Source organism: Perognathus longimembris, chromosome 11 (assembly GCF_023159225.1).
Source record: "Perognathus longimembris pacificus isolate PPM17 chromosome 11, ASM2315922v1, whole genome shotgun sequence".
Taxonomy (NCBI): domain Eukaryota; kingdom Metazoa; phylum Chordata; class Mammalia; order Rodentia; family Heteromyidae; genus Perognathus; species Perognathus longimembris.
In genome coordinates this window covers 47849649-47873817 of record NC_063171.1, presented here as the reverse complement: position 1 = coordinate 47873817, position 24169 = coordinate 47849649, and positions in this window count along the sequence as shown.

Genomic DNA, 24169 nt, shown 5'->3' with positions numbered 1-24169 from the left:
TTCCTTATTCTGAGGATCATTTCCCTGTCTTCAGATCTGCTCGTGGTCCTGTCTTACATATACCTTCAGAGGCCTGGAAACCTAACCATAGTAAACATCCAACATTTTTTTCCAGTCCTGGGGCTTGAACCCAGGGACTGTGCAGTATCCCTGAGCTTCTATGCTCAAAGTTAGCACTCTACCACTTGAGATATAGCTTCACTTTTAGCTTTTTGAGGTTTATTGGAGATAAGAGTCTTATGGACTTTGCTGCCCAAGCTGGCCTCAAGCCACAATCCTTAGATCTCAGCCTCCTGAGTAGCTGGGATTACAAGCATGAGCCTCCAGAACCCAGTTTAACACCTAAACTTCTGAAAAGCAATCCCTTCAGCATTGAGTAAATCTCAATCTACAGCTACTGAAACTAGAGATATGAAAAGAATAAAACTCATACCCCACCCCTGATGCAGCTGGCAGCTTTGACAAGGAGCTAGCATTCATTCATATCAAGCAACTAATTTAAAACACTTGACATTATATAGTCATCCTGTGCATAAACTCTGAATTAACTAATGCCAGACAAACATAGACTCAGGTTTTCAAGTTCAATAATCAGTAACTTCAAAATGCTGCAGGTTCTCTTCCTTTCCACACTTACAGATTTGTATGCAAACATATTAGTCCTTAAAGGATGATTAAAATCAAATGCCAGTGGCTCAGGCCTATAATCCTAACTACTCAAGAGGCTGAGATCTGCAGATTGCAAGTTGAAGCCAGCATAGGTAGTAAAGTCCATGAAACTCAGTTTTCCAATTAACTACAAAAAATATATCTTGAAAGTACAGCTGTAGCTCAAGTGATAGAGCACTAGCTTTGAGCAAAAGCACTCAAGGACAGTGTCCATGTCCCCCTGAGTTCAAGGCCCAGGAGCAGCAGGGGAGAGAGAGAGAGAGAGACAGAGAGAGAGAGACAGAGAGAGAGAGAGAGGAATTACATATTCTTTGTCTCAAGAACATAAATACTGTAAGAACTTCTCATTTACTTTTTTAACTCCTAAAGTTTTGGGGAGCATTCTAACTTGGTATATGAAAGGCAACCATGTTATCAAATAACTCTGTCTTTATTTGGATGTAGCACATCATAGAATGTTACTTCTATCATTATCCAGTGAGCTGCTCTGTTGTTCCTTAAAACAAGGTTCAGTCCACAGAAGCATTAGTCTTGTACCTAAGAGTTGGACAATTTTTGACCACCATGTGCTGACTGAAAACCAGGATGGAGTTTCAAAGAGTGCTATTCATTGCCTCACAAATCCCCCAGTATGTCTGCCTTGGGTTTACTAGTTCAGTGAAATTTTGATGGACTGAAAAACATAAATAAATAACTGTTGTAAAATGTCTGTGTAGCTCTCACCCACACATGAACTGAAGGAACGAATAAGCTCCCCAGTTAGGGGCACAAAAACACCCAAATGCCTTTGTTTGGTGGGATGATGACTTCACTCTGGAAAGTCCTGCTACTCTTGGATATGGTTTCATTTTTCTTCTAATAAAATAATGTTACATTCAAAAAGCTAGGACCAAGTGGCATCTTGCTGACTTGTGCCTCTCGAATTATCAACAACAACAAAACAGAAAGCATCTTAAGTTAGAAATAAAGCACATAAACTCAGTCAAAGCAAAGAGAGATTTTTGAGCATGCAAAGAATGCATTACACCCTCAGATTCTCAAGATAGGAGAAGAAGGAAGACAAGTAAAAGAAAGTTAAAATTAAAAAAAAATTTAAATGAGAGGTAAGAAATGACTCCTGTGTTAAGGAATTGAAAATTAATAGCTTCCTAAATTCAAACTTTATTACCCATGCCCTGGATTGGGAATAGGGATAAGGTCTATGAATTATCTTAACTTCCAAATCCTAGTAGTCTATTCAGGAAGAAATTTACCTTTAACTTCTCAGGGCTGGGAGAAAATGCAGAGGACTTCTTGTTCGAACCTCACACTTTACAAAATAAAGAAAATATGACTCAGAGAAACAGAGTGGGGTTTGTTTTTAAAGATTTCTCTGCTGATGAGTAGAGGGAAGTCTCCAATCTAGACCTATTTCCAAACTCATCCTCACATTTCTTTCTTACTTGTGTATTTATAAACCTTTATAATCTCCCTTCATTTTCATGGCCTTCTCCCTACTTCATCCTATTTTACACACACACACACACACACACACACACACACACACACACACACACACACATTCCTTCACCAGTTAGAGCAAGCTAGCAAGAAAAAGCAAGGAATACATGTTGACAAGCAAATGCTTGCAAATCAAATGCAAATCCTATGCATAAGTGCCTGGAGTTCCCGGCTATGACATGTGCTCCAATGTGACCTTTGGGAAACTTCCGGAGGAATTCACCAGTTTCCATCTCCTTGAATCCAAGTCATTGCACAACCCAAATCCAGCTGTGTGAACCCACCCTGAGGAAAAGCAAGGAGCTGTAGGGCTGGTAGCATGTCCCAGTGGATTCATTTTCTAAAGCAATCATGCTGTTGCCACCCTGACTGGGAAAGAGCCACGTCTTCTGTTCAGTGTTGGGTTCCACTAGCTTCTTCTGTGCCACATGACAGAAACAAATGCTCCCAATTCAAACTCTTCCCCTCTTTGGCACACAGCTCTCCCTCCAACCCCTCCCGCGCTTCATCCTTTCAACCACACACACTCTCTCCCCTTTGTTTCCTCTAGCAACTGAAAGACAAACCTAGTTAACTTGCTATAAAAAGTCAAAGAGAAATAAGGAAAACACTTTCACTCTAAAACTTTATAAGGGGAACTTAGTGAATGCCAGGCGCCCTCCTTGTCATGTGTAAGCCATCAGAAGATTCTAAGCTAAGCAGTGAGGGTGGGGGAGTCACATGGAATTTGGTGTCTGTCATTAGGAATGTAATATTTAATAACAGAAAAGCAAACCAGCACTGTCATGCATGTCTATGGTCCTAGCTACTGGGGAAGCTGAGGCAGAATGACCCATTGAATGCAATAGCTCAATGCTATCCTAAGCAGTAGATTGAAACCCCAATCTCTACCAAAAAATATCATAACAGAAGACCAAAAGTTTAGGCCAGGCATGTAAAGGCATTTATGATTGCTATATGTAAGAGGCAACCTTGCTAGGAATATGGCCTAGTGGCAAGAGTGCTTGCCTTGCATACACAAAACCCTGGGTTCGATTCCCTAGCACCGCATATATAGAAAACGGCCAGAAATGGTGCTGTGGCTCAAGTGGCAGAGTGCTAGCCTTGAGCAAAAAGAAGCCAGGGGCAGTGCTTAGGCCCTGAGTTGAAGGCCCAGGACTGGCCAAAAGAAAAACAAAAGAGGCACAAGGCAACAAACAGTACAAGAAATGTATCCATTGCCCAACGTATGATACTGTAACCTCTCTGTACGTCAGTTTGATAATAAAAATTTGAGAAAAAAAATAAAATAAAATAAATTAAGTAAAAAAAAAAAAAGAGGCAACTTTGACTTAAAACAAGGAAGTTCTTTCTAATGAGGCAATTCTTTGTTATTTCACTAGAAGCTTGATGACTATCTATCCATGCTTCCTGGAAGGAAATCCTCAGTAAAGGATGGAACAGATAACTCAATTTCTCCTCATACCCCAAACACACACAAGCACAGGGTTGTAGAAACTCCTAACAGTTGCCTGAGAACAGGGGAATGTTATGTAAGTTTGGAACTGATCAAACCTGATCAGCAGAGGCATGAAAAGCAGATTCACCAGCAGGATGCATCTAGCAAACTATGGAAGTCATCACATCCATTATATATTGTAATGAGTCAAATCTTTAAAGGTTATTGGTAATGAATAAATAAAAGTATTTTATAAATGTCATACCAAAAACTTTGTTTGCATTTTCAAATTTGTGAACATACCTAAAAAGTTGATTCCATTAAGCAATATGAATGGCGACTTTGGGGTTAAAATTAGGGAAGCATTAATCCCTATTTGACAGAGTACATTTGTTCTACATTCAATAATGTGTAAAACTGCTGAGCAGAACATCTGACATGGTAAGCAATCAACAAGTGCTAGCTAATTACCTTAATCGTTGTTAGATTTCTCAATAAGCCATTTCTTGATATCACATATGCAGATTCCTCAACTAACTCAGAACTGTCCTGGTGCTAATTTTCCAGCATCAACTGCAGCACTGTGTAGCTAGATTCAATGTTCATACATGATACATGCTGGCATCACCATTTCTTGTCATGACCTATGGGTAAAAACTTAAAGGAGTAAGAATGCACTAGGCTCCATTTTTCTAAGCAATTAAAACTTGAGTAGGTACAATAGAGAGAAGGCAAACAGAAAGAATTAGGTTAAAAGGAACTTTGTACACAGATTTGAGTGTGTGTGGCTAATTTGGTGCTGTAGCATCTTATTGAAACTTGTACTATTTTCCAGTTGGCTTTCAGAAATAGAGAATCTAAGGCCAAAACATTTAGTGACTCTTCTAATGAAAGAAATTAAACAATAACTGTTCTGGCTTCTAGAAGCAAAGATATTCCAGTTGAAGTCCAGAAAGAAAAAAATAACTCTTTCTTACCCTCTTTTATATTTATAAGTCTAGTGGCCTAGATTAATGTAAATACCAAAATCAAGACCCTCAACTCTGGCTCTAACCTAGTGAACTAGACTAAGTTTATGACAGCTTGTGACCCATCTCCAAAGCAAGTACCAGAAGAGGTTTACATTCTCCCAAACAGATGGATAAATGTGATTTTAAAAAAGAAAAAAACTTTATTTCTTGGAAAGCAGCAGCTTGCCCTTGAGAAATGTTCTCTGCACTATACAAATTTACTGTGCCAATTGCTAGACCTTGTCATGAAGGAAACAAACAAGACCTTGCAGTCAGTGAGAGCTCGGGGATAAGAGACAAACAATTACCAGGCAATGTGTGAATCTTATAAACTATGTTAGCAGGCCATGGAGAGACCAGAGTGGGCAGAAACACTGGCCTATTATGTGGATAGGCAGGAAGGTATCTGGCAAGAAAACAAACTTCCACTGATCATTAAATGGCTGGCAAAGTCAAGCAGATGAGATGGGTAGGGGACCAAAGAGAAGGTGTTTTATTAAAAACAGATCACAAACCAAAGCTATGTGGTGTCAAAGGCTCACACTTATCACACTTTTGCGGGGGAGGGAAATCTGAGGTTGAAAGGATCATAGTTTAAGGCCAGACTAGGAAAAGACAAAAAGGGAAAAAGAAAAAAGAGAGGAAAGGAAAAAAAGAAAGGGAGGGAGGGAGGGAGGGAGGGAGGGAGGGAGGGAGGGAGGGAGGGAGGGAGGGAGGGAGGGAAGACACTTTGGAGGCCTCTATCTCAACCAATACCTGGGCTACATGGGAGGCTAAAATTGGGAGGATCTTGGTTCCAAGCCAGCATGAGCAGAAAACTGTGTGGGCTCTTCACCAATGGAAAGAAATTGGGTTTTTCATCCCAGATAAGATAGAAAGCAAAATCCAGGAGGACTATGGTCTATCAGTGGTCTAACCAGGAAATTTGTACTATTTTCCAGCTGGCTTTCAGAAATAGAGAATCTAAGGCCAAAACATTTAGTGACTCTTCTAATGAAAGAAATTAAACAATAACTGTTCTGGCTTCTGGAAGCAAAGATATTCCAGTTGAAATCCAGAAAGAAAACAATAACTCTTTCTTACCCTCTTTTATATTTATAAGTCTAGTGGCCTAGATTAATGTAAATACCAAAATCAAGACCCTCAACTCTGGCTCTAAGCTAGTGAACTAGACTAAGCTTATGACAGCTTGTGACCCATCTCCAAAGCAAGTACCAGAAGAGGTTTACATTCCCCCAAACAGATAGATAAAGGTGATTTAAAAAAAAACCAAAAAAAACCCTTATTTCTACTCAAAAATAAGGAGTCCAAAAATAGCCTACCAGAGGCACAGCTCAATGGTAAAAAGCCTGCCTAGTAACTGTGAGGCTATCAAAGAAAGAAAAAAAATAGGCACACATTTGAAAACATGATGCACTTAAGGGACCATCCCTGTAATGTCATCTGGCTTTGTAAAACAGAAAATATTGGCAAAGGATTAAAATAAAGTTCACTAGAGACTTTCATATTTACTCTGAAGGTGACAGAGAATCCAGGGTAGTTTTTAGACCATTTGGCATTGTGTAGAATTAACTTAAAAGACACATTGGCACTGTAAAAGTTAACCAAAGGAATTGTGTGACTAGCTAATTGAACAGAGGAGAGAATTCAATTTGAGGTAATCTGAGTAAGGCACTTAAAAAAAGAGAAAGACAACATCAGTGTCAGAGATAGATTTCAGAGCAAGCAAGAAATCAGATTCAATGGGCCACATTTACTCCAGGAGAAGAAAGAGTCATAGTTAAGTCCAAAGTTTCTACTGTGGGCAACTGGATAATTGTATGATTTGTAAGTACTTCTGGTCTCTTTCTAATAGAAGAAAGAGAATGCAGGACATTGGGAGGTTCTCAAAGCTGAGCAGAAGTAGGAGGAAGGCATTATTAACATAAATAACTTATGTACCAGATCTATTGAGGCAAACATTACTCAGGAAGGTTTCTTCATTAATAGGAGAGTTGTTCGTACAACAACGCTCCTGTTTGAAACTGAAACAAGGCCCAGGAGTCATTCTGGGTCACCTAATGCCTCGAATGGCCAGCAGACAGATAGATATTCAAATGCATTCTAGATGAGTCTCAATGGCTAGAATTTCATGCTGCTACAAGCTCACTGCTACCATTTGGAAGGCAGAAGCAGGCACTTACTAGTACAGGGGCTGAAAGTAACAAGAACAGGTTCAGCATATATGTACAGTTTTAGAAGAATTACAGACTGTCTTAGAAAACAGAAGACATTTAGATCTCAGAAATTCCTCTTATGGTAAAAAAAAAAGTGTAGAGAACTCAGAAGAGCTGTCAACATTTTTTATTCCATTTTTAGAACCACGTTATTCAAAATGATGTTTTCAATTATTTCTGCTTTTAAATTGAATTGCGCCTGAAAATAAATACATCACACCACTTTTAGTGCGAACACCCTGTAAAAGGCACTGAGAATGTGGAATCGATTTGTAAACTGCACACGAGACCTTGCATGTGGCAAATCACACCACTCCTTGAAAAGCATAATCTTCAGTTGTTCATCTCTTAAAGAGGATTGCTTCATCGTTACTGATCTTCCTCCAACCACTAGCCAGAGCTAAACCAAATCCACCTATCTCCATGTTCATTGTTGTGGGTTTTTTATTTATCTGTACTCATGCCCATTTTTTTTCTAGATTAGGTCCAAACCTCATGCTTTTCTAAGGGCCCCAACACATGTGGTATGATCCTATCAGTATGGCTAACCCACTAGTCTTTGTTTATCATTATTCAAGCAATACACAAACACATTGAATAACTACAACCAGAAAGGAAGTGTTTTCTATTATAAATTTCTTCTTTGATGGCTCTCTGTTTGTCCTAGAGGTAAGGGCACCATGGCAAAAATCTCCTTGGATGTTGCAGGTCCCAGAAGAGTGCTGGGTGAAAGAGCTAGGCCAGTGACAGGGGGGAGGGATGGCTTGATAAAGGTTAGGAGAAAGGAGACAGAGAGGATGCCCTGCAGATACTATAGGCATGTGACCTGCAACAGTAAGGATGAATGTAGGAGCATGAGCAACCAGCAGTGCCTGGGAAAGTCAGATCTAACAGAGACTCAGACTTTAGGAAATGGGCAATATAGTACTAGAGTTAACACAATTCCAGAACTATATCAATTGTAGCTTATCCTTTTATATGTTTCTCGAATCATTTATACTGATAAAAATCAACCCAAAGAACATCTAGGGAGTTCACCTTCCTCTGCAACTCTGGGAGCTGTGCAACCACAAAAAAATAATCTATTTTCTCATAGACAGTGAGGAAACACAAGCTATGGTCTCTTGGGAAAGTCTGTCTGTGACCTTCCTCAAGCCAGCCAACAGGAGCTTGTTCCCCTAATCACTACCTGGTTTTCCATTCAGGTGGAGAACCTATAGCATTTATTCCAGTGCTTGTTTTACCACTAAAGCTTTGCTTGATTTACTTATTCAGCAATGGTGGAATGGCATAGCAGCTGGTTACACAGAAGAGTGTAGCCAACTGATTTTCCACCTATCTGACATATAAATAAATTGCAGAAATCCCCACCTGGAGTCAGTGGCAATTTACAATCAGTCAGTCACTACCTCTCTCTTCCTCATGGGCTGAAAACTAGAAACTTGCCATCTGTCCAGTCCCTAGAACTCCACGGTTTCTCTTCCCAGATATTTTCTTTTCTTTTGTTATTGTTTGTTTTCTTGTCTGTCTGTTTGCTTTTACCCCTTGGAGAAGTGAGCAGCACCTGGCTTCAGATAGCTTAGACTTTGCTCTAAAGACCTTTTCTCCAATGTGAGGTAACGGTGAGGGCCACACTGGAGAGCTCAGCTTAAATAACTTCAACAGACAGAGATGACACATGCCAAAAATGTAACATTTCACAACACAAATGTTTTATGAAGCAGCTTTAGGTTTTAAACACAATAGAGCATTCAAAGAGTGTGTGATCATCCAACCACCTCCCCAAGTCCTAAGGGTACAGTTAAAACTCTACTGGGAAAGAAACAAAGCTCCTTCCTTTCATTGCATCATACCCACTGTTCTCCCTCTCGGTTCTCCCTCTTTCTGCCTGTGTTCTCCAGGGTGGCCAGGACAATCTCTTTGGAGAGTCGCTTTACCACCACTCCCAAGGACTGGGGGAAAACCCTCCTTTGATCTGAGAATAAGTGTCTTCTCTAGGCCAGCAGTGTTAGGACACAACTAGCCATTATCTCAGATTAGATAATAAATGAGAAAATGTTTTCTGAACCATAAAATCCTAACTGTTGGTGATTGTTTTATTATTGTCAGTAATTTATTTGTTACTATTGTTATTACTACTAACAAAATGAATCACTAGGCTTCCTGCTCTGGAAGCGACAAAGCCTCAGAAAGGTATTACATAGAAAACGATGAGGAAAAACAAGGAAGGCAGAATTTAGCCATCACTATTCTAGTTGCCATGTTGACAACAGAGTCCACTAGGTCCCTAACTAGCAGATAAATAAGCAACTCTTCTGTTGATATGGTTCTTCCTTATTTTTGATAGTATTCCCATATATTCATACTGCATAAGCCTCCTGGAACCTCCCTGTGAAGATAAGCTCTCCAAACATGGAATCATGGCTAGAGATCTAACTATCTTCCTTCTCATTCCTCCATCCTTCTCCCTGTGGCCTTTTCTCAAATCCCTCCTGCTAAAGTTTCCCAGCCAACTCATACTTTGGCATCAACCAAAAAAAAAAAAAGAAGAAGAAGAAGAAAAAATAAATAAAAAAGATTGTGATTCAAGTGAAAATCTGAGTAAGCAAACGTATTTGGCATTAGGAAGCATGGAAAGTTCTTTCTGCCGCCAGAGCTGGTTACTCGACTCTGCCCATAATTCTACACAGACAGCTCCATGCCACGACCATGGTGCATTCAGATGAGTGTCATGGGAGGCACTCTAGAATTCATGCTTTTGAGTATTTTTTTTCAATAAATAAGTCCATTTCAGCTCCCACTGCCAACTGCTTTCTCAACCAGGACTTTAGAAAATAAAGGATTTAAAAAAAAAAAGAATAATTTATAATGATCAAAGATAAACTAAAATATTAGTCTGGAAGAAATACAATTTCAGGTTTAAACGTCAGTTTTATGAGGGAGATAATCCTTCCCTCTTTTCTTCCAGACCTATAAATGCAATTTTTATTTTCTTTTTGCCCCAGCTCTAAGGTTGCCACAAAGGCTGAACATGAGGAAGATTAGTTTATTTCTTTCCAGGGGGGTATTTGGCAATAACACTTCACAGACCCACCTTGTGTTATTTAGAAGCCTAACTTGGAAGCACCCTGCCAGCTGCTGCTTGTCAATGGCTCTGCTCTTCTGGGCTCCCAGTTTCAAGAAGACTCACTCAGCCCTTCTCTAGCCAGAGACGTGTTCTGCTCAGTGTCAGCCATTGTGTGTCTCATGCATGTTATCAACAATTAACACAACCCTCCATAGAACCATGACTCCTTCCATCATAGGAAAATACTAATTTCTTAAAAATTTCGATTTGAATATAAAACTTGATACCAAGCCACTCATATTAAAGTCACAAGCCGTTCTGAAATACATCCAATGCAAATAATAAACCTGGTTTATAGCATTCTGCTCAAATCTCTGCTTTATACTTCAGAAGGTCCCATAAGTGACCATTTCAGAACATGAAGAAGGACGCAAGTCAAGTATTCAACTACCCTTGAGCATCCCCTACCCCACGAGAACTAATTCATAAGGACTGTTTAATTTAAATGCTGCACCCCGTTTTTTAATTCCACCCAGAGAGGCAAATCTGGAGAGAGGCCAAGGTAATTTTTCACCATGGAAGGTCTCTACATTACCCACAAGTAGAAGGGTGCAAATCAATACTCCACATATTTGTACAAACATTTACCAAAATCTTGCCCCATTATAGGAAATGCTAACATGATCCAAAAACTCATCCTTATTCAATTTGGAAATAACCTTCACTGATATCTGTACACACACACATACATACACACACACACACACACACACACACACACACATTTGATATCAAAGATACTGTGAACATAGGAACCATTTTCTTAGAGTAGGGCACAATGTTTTCGTAGCCTATATCTGGCCCTATGTGTCTATAAACATATTCTAATAATAAGTTTTCCAAGAGGGGAAGTCACTTGGTGAGCCAAAGTATTAAAGGAAATTGCTGGTGCTTTCAGTCCCTCCTCACCCACCTGCCGGTCACCAAATAAAGATAGTGTCAAGGCTGGCTTCCCACCTCTGCTAAAAATGGCAAGTATGTAATCAACTTTTGAGTGTGGTATGCTTCCTTGGAAAGGCCTTTCTAAGAATAGAGTCATGAGATTCTTTTCAACAGATTTTGCAACCAAAACTTCCAAGTTTGAATGGTTAACCCAACTATTAAGGAACAATTCTAAAAGGAACATCAGAAGTTCATTCCAAGAATGGGCTTTTTCTTTTTCTTTTTTTTTGTTCTGGAGCTTAAACTCAGGGCCTTGAGCTAGCTGAGTTGGAACTGTGCCTTCAGCTCTGTTTTTGCTAGCTCTTTGATAGAGGGTGTCTATTGGTCTCAGTCTTTATACCCAGCCTAGCCTGGAACTGCAATCCTCAAAATCTAAACTTCCTGAGTAGGTAAGGATTATAAGCATGAGCCACTGGCATCCAGCTAAGAATGAGCTTTAGAGGTAAAAAATTAAAAAAAAAAACTACCTTTAAATCTTCTGATATTTATTAGCAGCCATTTATGTTTTGTGATCTTGAGGAAATTTGTAAACTTTCTCTAGCCTGTTCCCACCCTCTATACCATGATCATTCATACTGAGCTAGACTGAAGCTAGTTCAAGGGTATCCTGGTAGTTGGCAAAGGTATCTCTATTATTTTACAAGGATTCTAACTAATGTGGACAATACATTTTAGGCTCACTACCTCCTATAAAATGAAAATAATAGTCACCTCACAGAACAATTTTGAAGGCCAACCAGAATGTATATTAATTGCTACCACAATTTATATATTTATAATTATATAAAATGTTCAGCAAAAACTATCCCCTTTACATATTCCCTCCATTTTTTTCTTTTCTTTTCATTTGCAGTGTTGTGGATTGAACCCCAGGCCTTGTTTTTGCTAGGCAAGGGCTCTAATATAGAGATGTGTTCCTTTATCTACTCCAGATATCCCTGTCCAATAAGATACTCCTTAATTTCACATAGCTCCTGGTAATTTAAAATGTTGCTAGTTCAAATTGAGACATACTATAAATACAAAGTGCAGCAGATGTTGAAGGTTTACTACAATCAAATAAGAAAAAGCATTTCTTTAATAATTTTAAATTCATTACACATCCAAATGATAGCATCTTGAGTATTTGTTGAAATAAAATACATAGTTATAATCAATTGCATTCATTTCTTTCTACATTTTTAGTGTGCTTTTAAAAATGCATCATTGGAGCCAGGCACTGGTAACTCATATGTATAATCCTATCTTTTCAGGAGGCTGAGATGTGAAGATCACAGTTCGAAGCCAGCTAAGTTTGTAATACACCAATCTCCAATTAACCACCAGAAAACCAGAAATGGTGCTCTGGCTCAAACTGGTAAAGCACTAGTCTTGAACAAAAAAGCTTGAGGACAGTCCCCATGCCCAGGGTTCAAGCCCCACCATCAACAATAAAAACAATTGGAAGGTAACAAACAGTACAAGAAATGTATCCAATGCCTAACGTATGAAACTGTAACCTCTCTGTACATCAGTTTGATAATAAAAATTTGGAAAAAAAAAAAACAATTGGGATGGAAAGTATAACTCTACAGTAGTATGTGCTTAGCACACACAAAGAAAGTGGGTCCAATCGCTAGCATCAAATGATTGAAAAATAAAATAATAATAAAATGTAAAACTATATGCATAGCTTGCTTTCTAACTCTATCTGACAACACACTCTATTGATCAGTTCATGTACCTACTGCTCCCATGACCAGCACCCTCAGTAACTCTCTCCTCCACTCAGGAATTCTTCATTCCAAAACTTATGGTAAGAATTCAGTTCATTTACCAGTGTATTTTGGGGAGGGGAATATTTAAAGGTAAATGGGCAAAGGAGAATTGACCCTGATTGTACCTCTCCTTAGGGATAGAAACATTAACCTATACTACATTAGGAGAGTGGAAGAATCTGGATCAACATTGGAAAATGTCCATGTTGGCCGGGGTGGAACGGGGGGGGGGGGGTGGCGGGGGGGGGGGAGCACAGTTTGGTTTGCCAGAAAAGATAGTGCAATCTCTCTTTCAATCAAATTGGCTAATTCTTGTGACTGCTTAATAACTCAGGTCTCAAAGTCTAAATCCCAGGAAGAATGGGCCCTTCAGCAAGCCATTGGTGCTCTTTCTCTCCAGAAAGTATTATTACTTTATTTTAAAAAAGAGAGAGAAAGAAAAAGTACACCAACTTCCAGCCCCCAAAGTATCCTCTGAAGATGTAAGATAACTCAAACTGGCAGAGCTATCCTGTTGTATGGGTTTGAACAACTATTGAGCAAGTATAGAACAAATTCACTTCAAAACATAAATAACTTAATTCAATCAACACCCAGGCCACACAGATAAAGTTTTTGAAAGCACTAAAAATTATTAGTATCTTTATGAGGTGCTTAGTACTTAAGAAGCACCAAAGGGTGTCAAATGATAGGGATGAAGTCACATGGTAAACATCTAAGTAGACAAGCTAGATATCACAGCCTCTCAGCCTATGTTTACACAAGACATTTATAAACTTTCTCTGTGTGGTTTAGGCATTGAAACTCACCTTAAGTTTTACATTCTCAGTATGATATTTTGCAAATCACAACTGCAAGTCACAAGTTCTATGGTAACTATGATGGTACAAAACAAAAGTATATCTTTAAAGTCTTTGTCCGAGTCACTTGTGGGTGGCTCATGCCCCAAATCCTAACAACTCAGGAGTAAGAGATTTGAGGATCTCAGCTTGGAGCTAGCCCAGGCAGACCAATCCATGAGACTCTTACCTCCAATTAACCAGTCCAATGTCAGAACTGGAGGCATGGCTCAAGTGGTAGCGCGCCAGCCCTGTGAGCACAAAAGCCCAGCAAGAGTTCAAGGCCCCAAGTTCAAGCTGCAATACTGGCATACACACACACACACACACACACACACACACACACACACACACACACACACAATTGGCACTTCTGGCAACTAGATACCTGTTAACTGTGTTAAATAGGAAAAGAAGAAACTGGGGCCTTGGAATCATCAAAAAGAGTTTGGCCCATATACTAAGTTTTTATCATTTCATCCAGTTGCTTTAACACTGTGTAAACATAAACACTGACCCTACACCCCAGAAAGAAACCACCTTTCCAGGACTGGGAATGTGACTTAGCAGAAGAGTGCTTGCCTAGTATGTATGATGCCCTAGGTTCAATTCCTCAGCACCACATAAACAGAAAAAAACAGAAGCGGCACCATGGCTCAAGAGGTAGAATGCTAGCCTTGAGCAAAAAGAAGCTCAGGAACAGTGCTCAGGCCCTGAGTCCCAAGCCCCAGGACTGGGAGAAAAAATAAAAATCACCTTTCCAGACAGTGCTATAGCTCAGAAAGAGGAACATGACAGTTAAATAAGAAATATGTGTTGGGTAAATCTAATATTAATGTGTTCCATGAGGTGCTTGGTGTCTGAGCACCACCAGCTCTCATCAGCTCACTCCTCCACCCTACTCACCCCACAACCAAATAATTCCCTTCTCTTTGATAGTGAGCCAACACACTGGGAAAAGCAATGGTTTGGAACCACCATCTCTAAGGTAGAAGAAAACAGAGCTGGGGGGATGGGGGGGCTCTCACTTTCCCTTTCTAACCACAACAATTGGAGGAGACTTTGGTCTGAAAAACCTATCTGCTACTAAATGGTACCCAGATGGAACTCGCAGCTGCTTCCTTGTACCAGCTGTGCATTTGCCCATCCATCAAGATGAGCCTGGGCTGAGAAAGAGAGAGAAGAGAGAGCAATGGAGTTGACAGAGCTGTTAGAGAGCCTCGCTTTTCTTCTGTAGTCCTTTCCTTTTATCTCCCTCCTTTCCCTTTCAGAGCTTCTTGTTCTCACCTTCATGCTTTTGCAGTTATTACAGTGATGACAAAGAAAACTGTCACCCTGCAAACTAGTGGTGAGTAATGGCCCCAAGCCCTGAATACCTAATGCCCATTGTATGTGAATGTGTGGGGAGGAGGGGGGGGGAGTCAGTAAAAGGGAGCAATTTGGTCCAAGAGACTAGATAGGAATAGGACTCATGGTAAGGACCCTGAATGTAGTCAGACAGTATCTGAGTTTTGATACCTGTCCTCTAATTAAATCCCTGGAGCTAATATGCACAGCCCTTCAGAATGCATTGTTCAAACAGATCTGATTCCTGCCCAAGGGCTTTTCAAGCCACTGATCACTTTGAACCTAATTAGAGAAAGCAGAGGACACTGCAGACATTTAATAAGAGGCATCAAGTTGCTGCTTCATCTGCATGACCTAGGATTTATAAGAGAATTTCACTGGCTTTGTAGCAATGTAAAATAAATAGACATTAGATGATGACAGGGAAAATAAAGTTGCTGCCAAAGCTAAAAAAGACCTTGGCAGAAGAAGAAAGGACTATTCCATAGCCAGTCATTATTTACTGTACAAACCTTTTCATAAAGCATAGAAGAGAAATACATTGAAATAATAGGCCCTCACGAAAAGATGAAAAGAGCTTTCTATGGCTTACATTATCCCCTGACAAAGGCCCTGATGAGTCCCAGTAGTTACAGCATCTTATTGTTCTATTCAGCCATTCAGAAAACTGACTAAAGAGCCCTGCACTAGAACTTTTCAAAGAGACTGAAATAAGATAGTGCACCAAAGTTCCAAGGAAAAGAAGAAAACTGCAATAGATGGAAATCACTCGTTAATTTGTTAATCCTTTCAGACTGCCATATTTTCCGGCCAGTTGATTATTCTTTAGACCTTAGTGCTAATATGTAAATAATTCATCAGCTCCTAACCAAAAACAACAACAACAACAACAACACATCAAAATGTTCATCACTTGATTTTAAAATGGTAGGCCTTGCTTTTTTTGTGGAGAGTGCAACCTGAAGGAGTCTCATTTCATCATACCTCATAGAAATGGTTTGGGTCTTCATTATGTGGCCCTTCCTATGCAGAAAGATGAAATCATGAAGCTTATCCAGCTAAATCTGTGTCTAGCCCATTCGACAACAAGAAAGTATTTTAGATGTTAATGAGACATGATAATGTTTCTATGAGCTATCAAGTGTTTATTTTTTCTATAAAATCTTATATTGATAATCATGGCCTGTACAAGAACAGAACAACACAATAGGAAGATCTGAAGGATGGAGGTACATAATTTAAGAATGCTAATTGACAGTCTATTCAATTAACAGAATCTACCAGATGCATTTCAGGTGCTAAAGCCTTAGGCAGACTTACAGGTAGCTTTTCAAGCATATATGTATATGTTGTGGTAAGTGGGGGGGGGGGTGTGGGTATGTGTACAGGACAGAATATGGAGAAGTGGCACAAAAAGTAGGAACATCTATGTTCATCCAGGGGTTGTGAAACAGGGAGGGAGAAAGTCCAAAACTGCATCAAGGAAAATGCACAAAGGACCATCCTAAAGTCTGGAGGTACTCAGTGTAAAGCACATACTGAGTATGCACAAGGCCCTGGATTCCATCCCAGCATCATAAAAAAATACTTTTTTTAAATGGGTCCATTCTAACCAAGGAAAGAACATCCCATGATGTTCTCTCATTTATTTAGCCAGGGTAGTCTACAAATAGTGTGTTCTGATTATTCCTTCTCTCTAAAGCATAGTGGAAGCACTTAAAGGGCAATGAGTGAGCATTGATCCTCTCTTTGCACCCTCCTGGCCCCAGCAAGTCCAGATAAGTCATTTGCCTTTGACATGCCACCACTCCCTTAATGATGTTTTCTGCTAAACATCATAATTGCAAAGCTCAAGTAGCACAATTACAAGACGATATTCTGAAAATTGTGAAGCCCCACAGAATATGTAATGAAATTTATTCTAATAGGCATTCTTCTCAGATGCTGCACATATAAGGAAGAGATTAGCTATTTGGAAACAATTTTGAAGATAATTCAATCTCCTTTTTAAGGACTAAGAAGTTATTTTAGAAAGTTACAATACTTCTCCTTGTCGTGAGTGTGAGTATTGACTGTAGAAATATTCAATTGAATTACAAGGCAAAATTTAAAATTTTGATAACTTGATACATGTGGTTGTTGGAAAATATGGATTTTGATCAGCTACTACATTCCATTCTTCTTTTTGTCTTTCTCACTCTAAATTGCATAAGAGAGGAGAAGCATTCATTGTGAACATCAGAACACTTGAAGAATTCCCAGATGATACTGACTCAGTAGGATGAGAAGGGAATAACAAGAGATGCTGACAACTGATGAACACAGCTCCTTACATTCTATTTTCCTGTTGTCACACTGTAATAATCTACTGCCATCTGCTAGAAAATCATCATAATAAATACAAAAATCTTTACTGTCTGTGATATGACTGGAACTCTGGTGCTGCAAAGTCTCTGCATAGTTCACAACCTTCTCTACCATGTATGGTGCCTCTGAGATATTCAGCTTTATCCTTTATCCCTTTATTTTGTGTAATTACAGTTTCTGCAGAACTTACCAACTACCATGTGCAATGTGTCAAACATCCAACAGAAAATACTGAAAAAAAATGTATCTCTGAACCCCAACATGAATTTCAATGGTAAGTAATAAGCCCAAACTCCACTGTATAGATGTGTAAGTGTCTAATATAAACATCGACTTAGAGGCTGTGATTTCTAGCCTGTTTTTCTAAATATTTACTATGTGGCTTGATCCTCATCACTTAACCCTTGTGCTCCTTCTTACATCATTTATAAACTTTATGGTTAAGATTTCCATGAAAGTTCTTAGACTGTAGGCAATTTATGGACAATAAATCTACCTCTTACAGAAGGTGTTCATGAGTTTTAAATTAGCATATATAATATTTAAATTTTCCAACATTCCAGAATCATATCAAATCATAAAGAGATTACAGAGACTCTGATTAGACAAAATAATTTTCTCTATTCCTGCTTGTATTGTTTAGCCTCACCTCCACAGTTTTAAAAGAAACATGAAATGTATGTTAGTATTGGAAACCATCCAGCTGTCCTCTAATAGGAGATTTTTATGTAATACAGTCATATACTAAAATCTGAGAAAGCCATTAAAATAATGAGGTTTACGTGTATACTGGTATTAGAACTAGGAAACTGAAAGGGAATACCAAAATTGAGAGACACAGGGTAAAAAGACAAATGACTACAAAAGCAATACTTGCAAAACTGTTTGGTGTAAATGAACTGAACAACTCATGGGGGGGGAGGGAAAGGGGGAGGGGGGGAGGGGGGAATGAGGGAAGAGGTAACAAACAGTACAAGAAATGTATCCAATGCCTAACATATGAAACTGTAACCTCTCTGTACATCAGTTTGACAATAAAAAAATTTTTAAATAAGGTTTACCTTGCTTGGGGGGAGGACTACATTAACATATGCATAGTTAAAATGATGATAAAGGATGGGTGGATGGATAGATACCTGTATTTATCCATAGAATAAAACTAGAATGCCATAGAGTTCATGTTTCTTTGGGTCTGGCCCAATTCACTTAGTATATTTTTTTCCAAGTTCTTCCATTTCCTTACAAATGGAACAATGTCATTCTTTCTGATAGAGGCATAAAATTCCATTGTATATATGTACCACATTTTCCTAATCCATTCGTCTACTGAGGGGCCTCTGGGTTGGTTCCATATTTTAGCTATGAAAATTGTGCTGCGATGAACATTATTGTGCTGGTGGCTTTAGTGTGTTCTTGTTTGTCATCTTTTGGGTAGATGCCCAAAAGTGAGGCTGCTGGGTCATAGGGGAGCTCTATGCTTAGCCTTCTGAGGAATCTCCATACTGCTTTCTAGAGTGGCTGATAGGGAATAATTAGCACAGGTTTAGGCTAGTCACAGCTGAGGATCACAAGAGCCTAATAGCTATGCCCCTATGAACACGTAAGATGATGCTAAGTGAAATGAACTCCATGTTATGGAAACAAGTGATATATCACAGTTGTAATTACTTTCAACATGCCCTGTGAAACCGTAGCTTCTTTTGTTCATGATCCTCTTGTATCCCTTCCTGTAGTTGTACTCGTACTATCACTGTATCTCATCTGAATACACTGGATACTGTATATACTGGTATTAGAACAAGGGAAGTGAAAGGGCATATCAAAATTGAGAGACAAAGGATAAAAAGACAAATGACTCCAAAAGCAATACTTGCAAAACCATTTGATGTAAACCAACTGAACAACTCATTGGGGGAGCGGGAAAGGGGGAGGGGGGAGGGGGGAGGGGGGAATGAGGGAGGAGGTAACAAACAGTACAAGAAATGTACCCAAGGCCTAACATATGAAACTGTAACCTCTTTGTACATCAATTTGACAATAAAATAATAAAAAAAATTAGAATGCCAACAGAAGATAACAGGGTGACCACAATGTACTATATATGTGCAAGAAAATGCTGTAGTGAAACTCATTATTCATACACTCAATATATGTTATTAAACAGTTAAGGAAAAACTAGAACAGCATAAGACACAATGTTTTAGTGGAGATTTAGGTTTGGATTAACCAGAGATGATCGACATTTTCTTATTTATGGGTTTCTGCTTTCACTAAATGTAAAGAACAATTGTGAATTGCTTCAGTTCAGAATTTTATTAGGAAGGTTGAGTTGGAAATGTGTCTATCTCCCCATGAAAAAGTGTTTTTGAGGAAGAATCTCAACAACCTGAACAAGTAGTCAATATTCAGCTTCGACAAGTGGCAAACTGTTCCATGGCCACTGGCTGAGACTCTTAGATCTTGTGTTTTCCTTCTTTCAGTTAATCATTAAGGTTAATTGTTGTGTGTTATATTAGCTTAGTTCTTCAGTCATTCCCCTCAGGATAAGACAATGAAAATTGAGACTTGGTGGTTTAAAATACATAGAAAGGACCCAAAGGAAGAGAGGAATCATAGAAAATAATAATATAGACCTTCCTATATGGTCTTCTTTATCTCCATCTAAAACTGTATGTGGACACCACAGCCTGTTAAGGTCTACAATGTGTGTTTGTGTGTCTGTAGTGGGATGATAAAGACAGGCCCCTTCAATGCTCTCAGCTAGCACTCAGTCTGGGTCCATGCACAGCTGGACCTGCAGCTGTCCTTGTCAAAGCATAATTACAACTAATACAAGAAGACAGCCAGTAGGACTACTGAAAATAAGTTATGTAATTTGCAGGAGTCATGGAGGAAAATCTTCTTAAGCCTTTGAGAAAGAAAGATACATTTTAGTTGGATTTGAAATGTGGTGTGTTCCTGGCCACACAGATATCTCTGCAGAAAGTTTAGAAAGTATTTGTTTTCTGGCTTCTTAAACCACCAAGGGTCTCCCAAGGGTCTAAATTATGTGCTTTCCCACCCCCCCGTCCCATCTGCATTGAAGAATAGTAGGCAAGGACCCTATGGAGTTGCTATATTTGGGGTGCTCTTTCTCAGAAGGCACCTAACACATAGAAGGGAAAAAAAAGAATTCCCTAAATAGATGAATGGGTCGAGAATATGTGAAAGGTGTGTGTGTATGTAATTTTAATCATTCATTAGAAAGAATGATATTGTACCACTTATAAAGGAATGAAAAGACTTGAAAAAAAATTATGTTAAGTGAAGTAAGTCAGTCCTAGAGAGACAAAAGATCCCTTTCCCTTATATGTAGAAGCTATTAGCTTTCCAATTCACAAGTAAGTAAGTTGGGTAGTATGCAAGTGTATACAAATGTATTAACTGAAATATGGTACATTCAAGGGAGATCTCAAATGGTGCAATTCCTTAGAAAGGCAAAATCAAAGTTCAGCAAAATAAAGCACCACAGAAAGTGGATACTGGAAAGTGGTAGGGTGAGGTCAAGGGGAAAGGGTAGACAAATGAAGAAGAGAAGAGAGGGAAGATGCAGTCAGGAATCATATATATATATATATATATATATATATATATTCCTACAAACATTAAGAAGATTGAAGCATAGGGTGGTAGGGGAGGAATGGGAGAGAATGTTAAAAGGACTGATATTGACCAAGATATATTGTATTCATAAACTACTTTGTTAAATGGCAACTCAATGTACAACTATTTAAAGATAATAATAATAATAGGAATTAATAATAAAAAGAATCCCATCTATCCCCCATCAAAAAAACTAAAAGGCTTAATACAAATAAGAAATAAAAACTGCACCTCTAGCATATGAGACATTTTCTCCCAGCATTCAGCAATTGAGTGCCTGTAGTAAATGTGAGGATACCCTGCAGAATAGATGGCTGTACATGTTTTACTCCAAGGCTTAGCACTTTTAATGTGACTACATTAGAAGAATCTAGATAGCCTATTAACCAAGTTCCATGTGAACATGTTGAAAATTGCTTCCAGATGCTACTGAAAATGGGTATGTTGCAGTGTTCTGCAGTAGAGAAATGGCTTTGCAACGTCTACATCTGACCCTAACATATTTTTTTCATGATAAAACAAAGAAGAAAACAAAAAATATCATTTTACTTTGATTGAGCTGGAAATAACATAGCACTGGACTGAGCAGTCAAAGGCTATACCTGCAAATAGCAGATGTGATGGGATTCATTCCCTGCATGTTTCTTCTTGTGGATTAGGTAAAATTTGTGCCTCAGGATCCAAGTCAATGTAGTACATTCTTAGTATTTTTCAGCTAGATGCCATGGAACACAACTATAACCCCATCCTCTTGGAAGGTAGGGTTCAGAAAGAACTGCGGTTCAGTGTCACATGGACAAAAATGTTAATGAGACCCCTAGCTCAACAAAGAACCCAGTCATATATGTTAAATACATGAAAGTCAGGTGAAAGGATTGCAGCATAAGGCTGGACAAGGTGAAAGTTTTGAAGCCCTGCCTAAGAAATAAAACAAGAACTAGAGGCATGTCTCCTGTAATAGAGCACTTCCCGAGTGAACATAAGGTCCTGAGTTCAAACCCTCATACTGCCATATATATATATGAAAGTATTTGTTCATAAAATTATGTCTTAATGTACAAGGATAGACTTTACACTTTCTTTTTCTCTTTGTTAGTCCTGGGGCTTGGACTGAGGGCTTGAGCACTGTCCCTGGCTTCTTGTTGCTCAAGGCTAGCACTCTACCACTTGAGCCACAGCACCACTCCCGGCTTTTTCTGTTTATGTGGTGCTGAGGAATTGAACCTAAGGCTTCAAGCATGCAAGGCAAGCACTCTACCACTAAGCCATATTCCCAGCCCAACTTTACAGTTTAAAAAAAAAATGCTTCATGAATTGAAGAAGCGCCAACCTAAAATGAGACAAAAGGAACTATGTTCTGGAAATGAAATCCTGGCAAGACACCTTCTGTTCTCAATGTCTGAAAAAAATTTTAATGGTATTAACACTATTTTCCAAACAAATGTTTGAGGGCTCTGGAAAATTCTTCCTGGGCTACCTACAGAGCAACTGAAGGACATAATTTTGGTTTCTGCAGTCTATTTGGGAGTCCAATGCTAAGTGTAATTTCTTTTTAATTCTTGGACATCTACAATGACATTACTGGACTTGCAGTATGAGAGTCTGACCACAGTGAACAAGAAGGTAACTTTTCACTTGGTTATTTGATATTACCCTCTGAGCTACTTCCATTTTTCTTTCCCCCAATGACAAAGAGGAAAGCAAATCATTTCAGTGAAGTTATAGACCTGGCTGGGTGGTTTTTAAAAGATGCAAAATCAAGTACCACTGGCTCACATTTGTAATCTATAAGGGTAGCTATTCAAAAGACTGAGATATGAGGACCCTGGTTTGAAAACAGCCTGGGGAAACAAATGCAAGAGACTCTTATCTCCAATTAACAACCAAAAAAAAAAAAAAAAAAACAAGTAGAGCTGTGGCTCAAGTAGTAGAGCACCAGCCGTGAGCAACAAAAAGCTAAGGCACAATGCCTAGGCCCTAAGTTCCACTTCAATACACACACACACACACACACACACACACACACACACACACACACACACACACAGCTTCCAAAGAAAAGACAGAATGAAGCAGAGGGCTGAAGCAATCCCAAGGACACAGGGGACCCTCTCATTGCAAACCAGCCCAGGTAGCTGACCACAGCAGGGCTCATGTTTCCCTCTCTGCATTTGATTATAAAGGCTCATGTGATCCATGTCATTTTTAATATTGAAACAAAGATGATTAAAAAGAGTATGTTATAAACTTGAGAAGCCAATTGTCCGCCCTCTGCCATACTCTCTCACCACAAATAGCAATCACTCTTTGTTTTAAAATCATAGCTTTAACACAAAAGAGAACACTCTCTTGAAACATGCACCAAACCCAATCTCTAAATCCTCTGATGTTGGAAACAAGGTTGAACAACATGAAAACTTATTCCAACAGCTGTTTCCATACATGAGCTATTACGGAGAGAATCTCCTGGTGCCACTTAAGCAGCTGTCACATCGGAGAGACGTGAATGTAGCGATTGATGCGATGCTCCTGGGAGGTTAGAAAGCAGTCATGGTTTCTTTGAGCAGAGATTGGAGAAGGGTCGGGGAGGGGGGCGAGGGGGCTAAGACTCCAACCTGTGAACAGTGGGTGAATTGTATGGAATGTTGATTCAGGATCCTACAAAGACTACATTGTCCTTGTTCTCAGGTTAAACGTACACCTGACAAGTGGAAATAGCATCATTAGCAGACCTAGGAGTTCTGTAGTTTTCTCATGTGTGCCAACATGAACTCTGATATCTCTCTCTCTCTCTCTCTCTCTTTCTCTCTCTCTCTCCTTTCTCTCCCCTAATCTCTCCTTTCCCATTTGTCCTTTGCCCTGTCTTTTCTCTCCTCTTTTCTCCATCCTTTCTCCCCTCCCCTACTATTTTGATAGCTGCCTGCTGTTTACACAAAGCACTTGGCTGCCTGAGAGCTGATGGCCAGGTGGTCTCAGTATCAATGTAAACAAGTTGACGTGAAATGGATCTTCCAGGGTTGGGACTAGGGAGCTGGTATCAACAGAACATTCCTCCTTCAGGAGAGATAATTCTTTCATCATCAAGGCCCAGGGAGAAAGAAGAGCTGACACAGGTGTCCAAGTTGCCTGCTTGTATTTGCTTTTGAAACTCCAGTAATGGTGACATCACCCTATCAAAGGACTGTTGTATGCTGATGCTTGTTTGAGAGGGTTTGTCAGTATATAGCTATGCACAATTATAGCTGGGATCAACCCACTGTATTAAAAAGATGGAAAATTTAAATCACAAAAGAAACTGTTTGGGCAGAGAAGTGT